This window comes from Sorex araneus, chromosome 1, assembly GCF_027595985.1.
Source record: "Sorex araneus isolate mSorAra2 chromosome 1, mSorAra2.pri, whole genome shotgun sequence".
In the NCBI taxonomy this organism is placed as follows: Eukaryota; Metazoa; Chordata; class Mammalia; order Eulipotyphla; family Soricidae; genus Sorex; species Sorex araneus.
The window spans coordinates 449,721,741-449,733,774 of NC_073302.1; positions in this window are offsets into that span (position 1 = coordinate 449,721,741).

A 12,034-nucleotide genomic window follows, 5' to 3' on the forward strand; every position below is an offset into this window, starting at 1 on the left:
GTTGATCATGCCAAGGGACTATTTCAATAAGGACATATTTACACAATATGGGGAAAGATGTCCTCCCAATAGGCTGCATTTGTGAAATAGAACCCAATGAACATCAAATAGAATAAGTAATGATTTTTCAAGATTTTCCTAGATCTCTCTAGCACTATAGGATATTTTCATGTAGGGTCTTAAACAAAAGCCCTCGTATGTGTGTTGCAGGGCGGTGAGACAGATTCAAAAGCTATCTTGTGCATGGTGGACCCTGAATTGTGAGAGCTCCAGAGGTCAGAGCTTTGACTGGATTACATCTCCAGCTGGATCTGGTAACACGACTGTTTCAAGGCAAGAGATGCTTCCACCGGCCTGGGACAGTTAGAAATTTGGTCAAGACCAGCCATGAATAGCTAAGCGACAGACATACTGGAATGAGTGTGCAAAGTGACTCAAATGAGGAATCAGCAGATATTTTCTCATGGCTTAGGGGGACTTTTTAATAAAAAAGAGACAGAATATGGAAAATAGGGCTCCAGGGAAGCAGTTTACCAGTGACTATATTGACTTTGGTCCAGTGTTGTTCCTCAGAGACACAGAGACAGAGACCAATAAGACAATGATTATTTTTCCATTCAGACCCATGTGAGACCCTGATTTCCTGCAGCCTTCTCTCAACACCCCGCTTTTTTTTTCGCATGGCCTATATGTGGGTGGAGAGTGAACGACACTCCTTGTGTTACAGAGAAACCATCAGTCTCCCCGGGTGAGTGAAGAAGCAGCAGGTGGTGCCTCAGTTTCAGTGCTCTGCCAGCAGGGCTCTTTCTTTATATTTTTATTTGTGGGCCTTACCTGGTGGTGCTCAAGGTTCACTCCTGGCTCTGTGTTCAGGAATGACTCTGGCTGGACCCTATAGGATTCCAGGGATGGAACCCAGGTCTGCCACATGTCAGGCAAGTGCCCTACCCACTGTAGTGTTGTGCTAGCCCCACTGTGCCCTTCTTGCTGTCATTCTCTCTTCTCTCAGGACCTCCTGCCCTTTCCTTGCTTTCCGGGGACACACCCTTCCTTTTTTCATTTCCTTTCCTGGATCTGCTCCCCCATGTGGATTTAGTCGCATTCCTTCTCTGCTACCCCACCTGGGTCCCTTCCTGGAGCAATCTCTCTACCACGTCTTCATTTGAGTCCCTGCCCAGGGACTCAGTGAACTCAGAGCTTGACCCTAGCAGACATCTTCCGGTACTATAGAAATGCATCCGATTGGCCCCGTCAAACCCGAACCCCACTCCATTTGCTCAGGACCCCGTAATCTGCTCCCCTCCTGTGAGTGGGAGCACCTTCACCACACATGTGCTTTTCTTGCTGAATCCCAGCTCCTTGTCCCAGAGCTGCACAGGCCTGAAGCACAAACCCACAGGGTGGCCTGATTCTTCCCTTTGTTTCTTTCTGCGAGAAACTCTGCAGGAAAATAGAAACTGAAGCAGCCTGTAAATTGAAGTCATCCTGGCAAGAGGGCAAAGTTGTTCATTGAACCCGGCCACTTCCCTGCTGCACAGTTTGGGAACTAGAAATCACCCAGTAGAACTTTTCATAAATACAAACTTACCTGGTTTTTGGTTAATAGCAGCAGATGCTCTCGTTTCAAACCTGAGATTGGTCAAGTCTCAAAGAGAAAAGAAGAGCCAAAGTGAACACTAGTTTGTGTTCGTTCCAGGGGTTTTTGTCTAAAAACTCATTTATGCCTCATACATAAGGGAAATTATTAAAATGGAAAATTTGTTCAGTAGGGATGTGTTATTCTGGTATTTGCTCCTCAATAATTAGAAAAAGTGTGTTGTATAATTTCAGTTGGACAGGAAAGCAGGGCAAAAATGTTTTGACTCCCTTTAAGTGGGGACATGGATGTGTTGTAGGATGTGATTCTGAGGTCTTCATGATGGAACTGGAATTCTACTATTAGTTCCCATGTTTCCCAGGTCTTTGGATTAACTGATTTATCCTCCTGGCTCCCAGGGTTTTAGGTTTTCTGAACATAGATCTGGGTGTTTTCAGTCCCATCATTACACAAAACCAAATGCTTAAAATAAACCAGCCTTAGAAACCAATTCATTATATCTGTCTCCTGTTCCCATATACCCGTCTGTAAATCCATACACACACACGTATAATTGGAAATATTTTGGAAATAGGAGAGTTCTAAACTTCACCGCATCAGTGATTTAGAGGTTCATGCCACAGAAAGAATGCTTCCAACCTTCTCTCTGGGAGAAAATATTGAAAGGAAGGAGGATTTAGGGGAAGAAAATTCATACACACATTTTTTTATATCTCTTGAAAACTCTGATTTATGCACTCAGGTAGAAAGTGCGGGTACCATTGTGAGGAAAAAATAAAAATAACAAGAAGAAAAAAAACCCAAATCACTGAAACGGGGCTTATGCTCTAACCCAGGGAAAGCCGGTTGCTCTGCATCCAAGTGGAGTCGGCAGATGCCTCTCTGGACCCTGAGTTTTGACTCAGAGGACAGGGAGCTGTAGATGGGACCCAGGTTATGCCGCTGGTCAGACAAGGACACTTAGCAGTTCAGTTGCAACAATACCCTTCTCTTAGTCTCTGATTAAGAATAAAACAAAGGAAACCACACAAACCCTCTCTAAAATCACCCTGATTTCTGTCTTGAGGTTTTTCACATTTAAATTTTCAATCAAAGATGATGAAAATTCCCCTAGATAAGAAATTGTTAAAAGAGTCAGCAGAAAAATAAACATCAGTTATATCTTCTGTACCAATTGGATTACATCAGATTATGTTGCACAACAAACCCTCAGGGTTAAAATACTTACCTGATGTCCTGTGAGCTTCTGTGGGGCAAGAGTCAGTGTTCAGAAAAGGCTCTACCAGAATTCAAGAACAATAATTTAATTACTGCTATGTTGTTATTTATTGTCATGAATCATAAATTCATTATTTATTTCAATAGGGAAAAGAATCATCTAATTACTCAGACAATGGGTGGAATGGAAGAAAAGCAGTATGACTTCTAAGAATTAAGGATGTTAAGCCATTTACAGAAAAATTAAGGCATTGACATAATAATTTAAGTAAAGCATTGTAACATACAGGCCCTCTGGGACAATTCTATTGAATGATCCATAAGTAGCAACTTGAATACAACAAGAGGAAATTAGAATGATTAGGCTAGGTTGTACAGGAGTTTTGAAGCTAATAAACATTTTTAAATGATCTTCTAACTGTCACATGAACACAGGAAATGTTTTCAGTATCTTCTTCCCACAGACCTCTTTAACTCAGAGCAGTTGGATGGACTGACTGAGTCCGGGAATCATACTTTTGAGGATGCTGAGGGTTCTCTCCCCCTAACGTGCTGCTCAGCTACTGCTCCCTCAACAGCAGCGTGCTGTAGATGTATATTCTCGACTTGCTCTTCACCTCTACCCTCTCACTAAAGTGGAAATATTTGGGAACTACGACAGTTCTAAGTTTATCCCACGAGTTATTGAGGTTCCAAGCCCCAGAAAGAATATTTCAGACTTCCTGATGATGTCGGTGGACCCTACGGGTGGCTCACATGAGTCGTGGGGAGAGAAAGACGGTCTCCTCCCACTCTGCCGCTGCCACCTGGTCCTGCTGGGAAAACGAGGACTGGTAAAGTCTACGATGCTTTGCAGGAAGGGAAAGACCAGTCCAAGGTCTTTCCCAGGATTTTGGGGGTTCTTGTCTCACTCACAGAAAAGAATTTCAGGAGTAGACAAGCAGTGAAGTAAAACAGATTTTATCTGGAGGGCTTAAGGTGTGGAGGGACAAGGGGTGAAAAAGAGTAACGCCCTCAAGAGAGAACGCGGGCTTCTCCAAGGGTGGAGAAAGCCCCCACACACATCCCAGTATTAGACACGAAAGCATGAAAGCCCACATATGAAGAGGGGAGATGCAGGCAACACATATGCTCAGGCACCACATGTGCTCGGCCACATGGGCGCCAGCAGCACATGTGCTGGGGCAGCATATGCGCACGCTTCCTTTGTTCAAGGTGTCTTTTATAGGGTTTCTCCAACCTGCCCCCACTTGGGGCTTCTTCACAGGTAAAAGTCCATTGCTAAGGAGTTTACTAGGGAGGTTGGGAGTGGTGATGGTCTTCTTTGGGCTGAATTAATCAGGTTGAGGGAGAGGTCTGAGGGAATTTGAGGAATTTCCTTCATGGGGAGGGGTCCAATCTCCACAGGGTCCACTGCTGAAGGTCTTATCCATATCCACAAAATTGATCACCTGGGGATTTTCCTTCCAGAAAATTTGCTGACCTGTTTCATTGTCCAGGGCCTTTCCCTATCTACCGGCCTACATCACTGAGAGAAAATATTAAAGGGAAGGAGGATTTAGGGGAAGAAAACTAGATCTTTGCTTTCCTTAAACAGAGGCATTGGGCTTGTACAGGAGGGAAAGATTCTCCCATGGTCAAATTCCTCAGAAATCTATGATTTTATATGTATGAGTGAAATATTGCATTTCTCCTCTCTTTATGTCTTTCAAATAGTTTACTTTAAATCAAGGTCATTTTGTATGGACAAAGGAAGACAGTTAATATTATGCTTTTGTAACTTGGGATTTAATTTAGCTTCCCAGGCATCTGCTTTCTCAGTTGCCCTTAGTTCCTAGCACCCCAAAAGCAGGGTCCTGACGAGGGACTGAAAGGACCCAGGGCAAGCTGTGAGCTACCCTGGCATCGATATGGGCCAGGCCAAAGTGCCACGATTCTTAACTATAAGTTAAGAGCTTGTTATAAATGGATAAACATGGAGAGTATCATGCTAAGTGAAATGAGTCAGAAAGAGAGGGACAGACATATACTCATTTGTGGAGTATAAAATAACATCACATGAGGCTGACAACCAAGCACGGTAGATACAAGGGCCAGGGGGATTGCCCCATAGCTGGAAGACTGCTTTGTGAGCGGAGGGGAAAAGGCATATGGAATAGAGAAAGGATCACAAAGAAAATGATGACTGGAGGAACCAGTTGGGATAGGAGATGCATGCTGGAAGTAGATAATGGACCAAACATGATGACCTCTCAGTGTCTGTGTTGCAAGCTGAAATGCCCAAAAGTAGAGAAAGAGTATGGGGAATATTGTCTGCCATGGAGGCAGGGGGAGAGTTGGAAAGGGGGAGTATACCTGGGATATTGGTGGTGGGGAATGTGCACTCGTGGAGAAATGGATGTTTTATCATTGTGAGATTGTAACCCAAACATGAAAGCTTGTAACTATCTCACAGTGATTCAATAAAATTTGAAATTTTTTTTTTTAAAAAAGAGCTTGATCATGGACAAATACTGTCATGATCCAAAAGCAACGATGAGACTAGGACCCTGCTGGGGACAGGAAAGACTAATGTGGCCTGAGCACTGCAGTCTGAGATTGTGATGACCCCAGGAGAGCAATTCTATAAGCTTAATGTATGACTTACTATGTCCATACAAAACGATTAATATTATGAATGCTTATATGTTTGTTTCCAGAGGATCTTGTTTCCAGAAAACAAGATCCTCTGTCTGCCTCCTCCAATTCCCGGCATCTGAGGGAGGGATCCAACCCAGACAACCCACCCTGCCAAAGATAAATACCTAACTGGCCGACCCCCACTACATCCACTACCTAGACACCGCCACCCTCCAGGTTGCTCTCCGGACCGCGTGGCCGCAAAGCGGCCGTGCAACGCACCATAAAACTCTTAATACCTATTATTCTCATACCAAATTTGATAGGGGTCAAATTTAGTGTGAACCATGGTAACACCTCTAAGGGCAATTGGAGGCAGCCCTAAAAGCCTTCATCCCTCTCAGAGAGCCCGGCAAGCTACCGAGAGTACGGAGCCTGCACGGCAGAGCCTAGCAAGCTACCCGTCGCATATTCGATATGCCAACAACAGTAACAACAATTGGCCTCATTCACCTGTCACCAAAAGAGCCCCCAATATGGCAGAGTTAAGAAAGATGAGAAAAGAGAGGCTGAAAAAATCTCGGGGACGAACTAGACTGCCAAATCGAAAAAGACTAAGATGATTGTCTGTACTTTCAACGCACAATCACTGGCATCAGAAGCATCCATCGAGGACCTGATGGTGCAAGCGCAGAAGATCAAGTACGACATCATTGGTCTGACCAAAATGAGGAGACATCAATCACATCACGCCATTTTCGACACTGGAGAAGAATTGTTCCTCGGAACATTCGACAACAGAGGCGTTGGTGGCATTGGTGTCTTGAAACACGAACTTGGCCATGAGCATCGATTCATTTGAAGGCCTAACATCCTGGATTGGATGATTATGCTTTAATAGATGTGGCTCACTGCCTGCAGTTTCTATCTTCATCATCTACGCACCAACTTCCAATTATGATGAAGAAGAAATTGAGAGGTTCTACATGGAACTGGAGAAGTTCTATAAAGAAGACCCACACCTTCTACAAGATCATTGTTGGTGATTTTAATACCAAGATAGGACCAAGAAGGTTGCCTGAAGAACTCCAGAATGGCACCCATGGTCTAGGATGGAACGATCAGGGTGAGAGACTATCTGAATTCATCATGTCGACCAAGACCATCCATGGTAACTCACAGTGCCAGAAGGCCAAATCTAAACGCTGGACATGGGAGTCTCCCGGTGTACAGTTCCACAATGAAATTGACCACATCATATTGAATTGAAGGTTTTGCATGATCGATGTCGCTGTTGTCCCAAAATTCCAAATGGGATTGGTCACGGTCTCCTTCAAGCGAAATTCTACTTCACAGAGCAGGGAGAAAAGTCTGCAAAATTTAAGTCTAAGAAGACAACTCCCAGAATGACCACAAACTGGGAGCTCTTTGGCACTATTGCAGCAACATGGGAGATGCCATCCTTGGCAACATCGACGAGGAATACGATCGACTGGTTCAGCACCTCCATGTCTGTGTAGAGAATGCCGAGAGGGAGAAAGCCACAAAGAGACGCCTGTCTTCTGAAACTCTTGTGCTCATTCATCAACGTGATTTGGCATGAGCCTCAGGCAACCACAAACTAACGTCCGAGCTCACAAAGCTGTGCAGAGATGCAATAAAGGAAGACATCAAAGAGAGAAGACCATCAGTGTTGGCCAGTGCAGTGGAAGCCGGGCAAAGTATTCTCAATGCTCGCCTGTCCTTTGCCAACTACAAGACCAAGGTGACTGCCCTCCGACGTCCCAATGGATCTATCACATCCTCCAGAAAGGCAATGGACACAATTATTCACGACTTCTACTGGGATCTCTTTGAAAGCCATGTCCACCTGCCCACATACCAAATTCCACAGGATAGATATGTCGTTCCCAGCATTCTCCCTTCTGAAATCCGACACACCATTTCGCTGGTAAAGACGCGAACAGCACCTGGTCCGGACAAGGTCAGACCCGAACACCTGAAGAATCTGCCACCAGTACCCATCAATACACTGGCCTGACTGTTCACAAGCTACCTGTATGAATGCAAGGTTCCGTCCCAGTGGAAAACCAGTAGGACCATTCTGTTGTACAAGAAGGGAGACATTCACGACATCGGCAACTATCGCCCAATCTGCCTTTTGTCTGTCGTCTACAAGTTGTTTACTCATGTCATCCTGAATTGAATAGGCAGAACACTAGATGAAGGACAACCATGGGAGCAAGTCAGGTTCCAAAGAGGACTCTGCACGATAGACCATATCCACACAGTGAACAAACTCATTGAAATTTCGCGAGAGTTCAAGATGCCACTCTGTCTAACATTCATCGACTTAAAGAAGGCCTTCGATTCTGTTGAGACTGAGGCGGTCATCAAAGCCTTGGTCAAACAGGGCATTCAAACACAGTATATCAAAATCCTCTGGAGCTGTATTGTTGATTCACCACCAGGATCTCACCATTCTACAAGGAAGTGATCATTGGCGTAAAGAGAAGGGTGCGGCAAGGTGATACAATTTCACCAAAACTCTTGAGTGCCGTCCTGTAGGATGACATTACTTTGCCCTTTCCCTCCTTGCCACAAGTAGCTTGTCCCGGTTTTACCCAGAGTTTAGGCTTACCCCAGTCACACCCATCAAGGTGTTCCCGAATCTCTCCCATCCCTTTGTTTAGCTATAATCACTTCTCCATGCTCTCTTCCCCAAAAGAGTTAATCCGCGGCTTTCCCTTGCAAGGTCAGACCTTCCTAGGATACTGCATTTATATTATGTAAGTTAATATTGCCTTTCTCCTCTTCTTGTGCCTTTTGTATAATTTACTTTAAAGCTATGACTGTTTTGTATAGACACAAGAAGACAATATTATGTTTTTATAACTTGGCAATTAATTAGCCTCGAATATTATTCCCTCCTGGGCATCTGCTTTCTCCACTTAAGCCTCAGTTGCCCTCAGTTCCTAGCACCCCAAAGTAGGGTCCCCGACGTGGGATGGGAAGTATCCAGGGCAAGCGGTGAGTTATGTGCTACCCTGGCATCGAGATGGGCCTGGCCAAAGTGCCTAATTCTTAACTATAAGTTAAGAGCTTGATCATAGACAAATACTGTCATGATCCAATAGTAATTATGAGACTGGGACCCTGCCAGGGATAGGAAAGACTGATCTGGCCTGAGCACTGTAGTCTGGGATTGAGATGGCCCCAGGAGAGCACTTCTATAAGCTTTAATGCATCTCTTATTGTGTCCATACAAAATAATTAATATTATGAATTCTTATATGTTTGCTGCCTTGAGAAGAGAAACACATTAATGGGACTCCGCCCTTGGGTGGATCCTTCTGCTGAAAGAGAATTAAGTCCTAGGAGATGCATCCCCCTAAGGGAAAGGACCTTACCCTATTGATGGTGACCACACCTATGTGTACGCCCCAACCCCTTCATGCTGTGGAGATTTAACTAGGCTGTAAGAGTGGGTTGGGGGGCCAGATCCACGGGGGCCAGATCCACGAGAGCGGGAGAGAAGCGGAGAGAGAGAATGAAATAAACGGATCGAGCAACCAGTTTGGTCTTCTTCCTTCTTCCTTCCGTCGCCTGCCTTTGACCGACAGCACACACAACGGTTCTGGGGCACCAGACGCAGGCGGTGAGACAGAGCCGCCCGGAGAGCCCGCGAGTGCCCGCGCCCCTCGGCGAGCTTTAGTTTTTTACACCGCCCTTGAGATCATCAGGCGACAACTGAAATGGGAAGGAATGGGAGTGATATAGACGGTCGGCAATTACACCACCTCCGCTTTGCTGATGACATCTTTCTCATAACGCCAAACATTAGCCAAGCAGCACAAATGCTGTCCTAATTCGACCTCGAGTGTGGAAAGGGCGGATTGTAGCTGAATCTGAACAAGACGATGTTCATGAAAAATGAACTGGTGCCTGAAGCTCCATTTGCTCTCAATGGAATGAACATCTCCAAATGCAGCAGCTATGTGTACCTGGGTTGAGAAATCAACAAGAGGTACGACTTGGTGCCAGAACAGTGCAGGAGTAAGAGAGCAGTGTGGAATGCATTCAAGAGCGTCGAAGAGGTGGTTAAGAGAAAGAAGAACCTCCGACTCCGGGCACATCTTTTTGATTCCACCATTCTTCCTGCACTAACATATGCCTCAGAGACCTGGGCACTATGCAAGCAGGATGAGAATGCTATTAGGGTATCCCAAAGAGGAATTGAAAGAGCTATGCTGGGAATATCATGTCTCACTCAAATGAGAAAAGGAATCTGGAGTTCTGACCTCCGTTAACAGTCAAAACTCAGGGATGCTGTCTTGTTTGCCAAGGCATCAAAAATCAGATGGGCCGGTCATGTCATGCGATTCAGAGACAACTGTTGGACTAGAGCTGTTACAGACTGGATTCCACGGGACGTCAGAAGACCTCGTGGCCGCCCACCAACTAGGTGGTCAGAGTTTTTCGTCGAATCCCTGAATGAACGATTTGAGGCTCTTCCTGTTCCTGGATCGAGTAGATATCATTGGGCTGCACTAGCTCGCGACAAGGACAAATGGAGATGTTACTTGTGCCCGCTCGAGAAAATCGAAGATCAACGGGACTACAAGTGATAAAAGTGATATATATTTGTTAGAAAAGGAGAGGAGAAACACACCCTTGTGATTCCACCCTTGGGTGGGTCATTTTGCTGAAAGAGAATCTGTCCTAGAAGCAGCATTCCCTGAGGAAAAGAACTTTAACACTATTGATTGTGACCACACCTATGTGTAAGCCCCAACCCTTCATGCTTTGGGATTTAACTACACTGTAAGAGGGGACTGGGGATCCAGATGCAGATCCAGAGCAAGGAGAATGAAGTAGCATGGGGGAGGAAGAAGCAGAGGAGAATCAGAGGAGAATGGAGATGGGAATGGAATAAACTACAACTGAGACCAACCAGCCTGGCCCTCATTCCTTCCTTTGCTGCCCATCGTCATCAACCACCCTGGGGTGGGGGAAGCGGTATGAAACTAAAAAACGTGGGCGACGGGAGAGATAGAGCACCGCTGCCCCTTTTTTGTATTCACAAACTTCTATAAGGGACATTTTTAAAAACTTGTAAGTTCTCATTTGGGGGAAAAAAAGATAACATTTTGCATTTCTGGTTTTTCTGTTTTGGCAACCGAAGGGCAGGCACAGTGTGAAAGAAGGTCTCTGGACGCAGGCGCGCCTGTGCTGGTTCCTGCCGCCACTTCCTGCTTTTCTCTGTCATGAGGAGGGTGTGTGACAGAGCTTTCGTGTCTCATTTCAGTGGAAAATATAGGCGACATCTTCATACACCCGAGAAATTTTAAACTGCTGCTGCTGCTCTTCACGTTTCCCCCAAAGACAGTCTGAAGCTCTGAGAGGAAAGACAAGGAACTCACAGGGGAGCCAGAGCCGAGGGCAGAGCTGGGCTTCCAGCCCCAGCTGGCAGGGCGGTAAGTGGCCGTGTGGGGTGGCGGTGTCTGTGAGCAGTGGGTGCCTTTGAGTCTGTGTGTTGTGTTTGGAGCGCCTGTGAAAGTGCATGTTGTGTTTATGTTGCATGTGTTGTCGACTGTGTTTCTGAGGGTATGTTTGTGAGTGTTGCTGTTTTTTATGTCTGCGTGTCACTGGGTTAAAAGGGAGACCTGTGACTCGGGGTGGGGAAACTTTGACCCCTCTGCTTCTGCCTCAACATCTCTGGTTACTGTAGGGCAGAGTCCCTGCTGTCGCTGTCATTATTTTCAGGAGAAGGGGTTGGGGCTTTGGTTATACCCAGTGGTGCTCAGGGTTTATTCCTGGCTCGGTGCTCAGGGATTTCTCCTGGCACTTCTCAGGGGATCATATGGGGTCCTGCAAGGGAAGCGCCTTCCTGCTGTGCTCTCTCTCCAACCTATATCGTGTCATTCTTGAGAAACACTCCAGGGCAGAGGGCGGAAAGTGTCCAGCAAGGACAGCATGAGGGGCTCCTGCAATGGGGGCGATGCCAGTCCCTGGCCGTGCTCTCGTCAGGAGGGCACAGGAGTTCCTGGCTGAGGTTATGTGACCTGCTGTGCTCTAAATGTCACAAGATACACCGGGATCAAATAGGGAAGAGGTGAAGGGCACCTACTGGGCCCTGCCCTCACCTATGGGAACACTGAGGCCAGGTAGAGGGACCGATCTGAGGAACGGCTGTGGGGGTGACTGCTCAGACCTCCTGGAGCTCAGCAAGACTCTGCTCAGTCTGTGACACTCCTGGGCGGTGGCCTCGTCCTGCTGCTTCCCAGCCCCCCATGTGCAGTCACACCACAGGCCTTCCCCACAGGCCCAGCCTGACCACTCTGTGCCCTAAGATCCCGGAGTCTTCGGCTCCCACTGAGCCCCCAGTGCTGCTGCTCAGACGGTCCTGACCTGTGCTTGCCCTGTTCCTCTCCCTCACATGACCGCCCGGGGCCCTTGTATCATTATAAGGCAGCTCAAGGCTGCCCTTTCCTCAGGCATGAGCGACTGCCCCTTCTCCATGAAATCTCCTCAGATCCCAGTGTAGAATACAGGGGAGGGAAGGAATGAAGCAATATTTCACTTACAAATACAAAATCA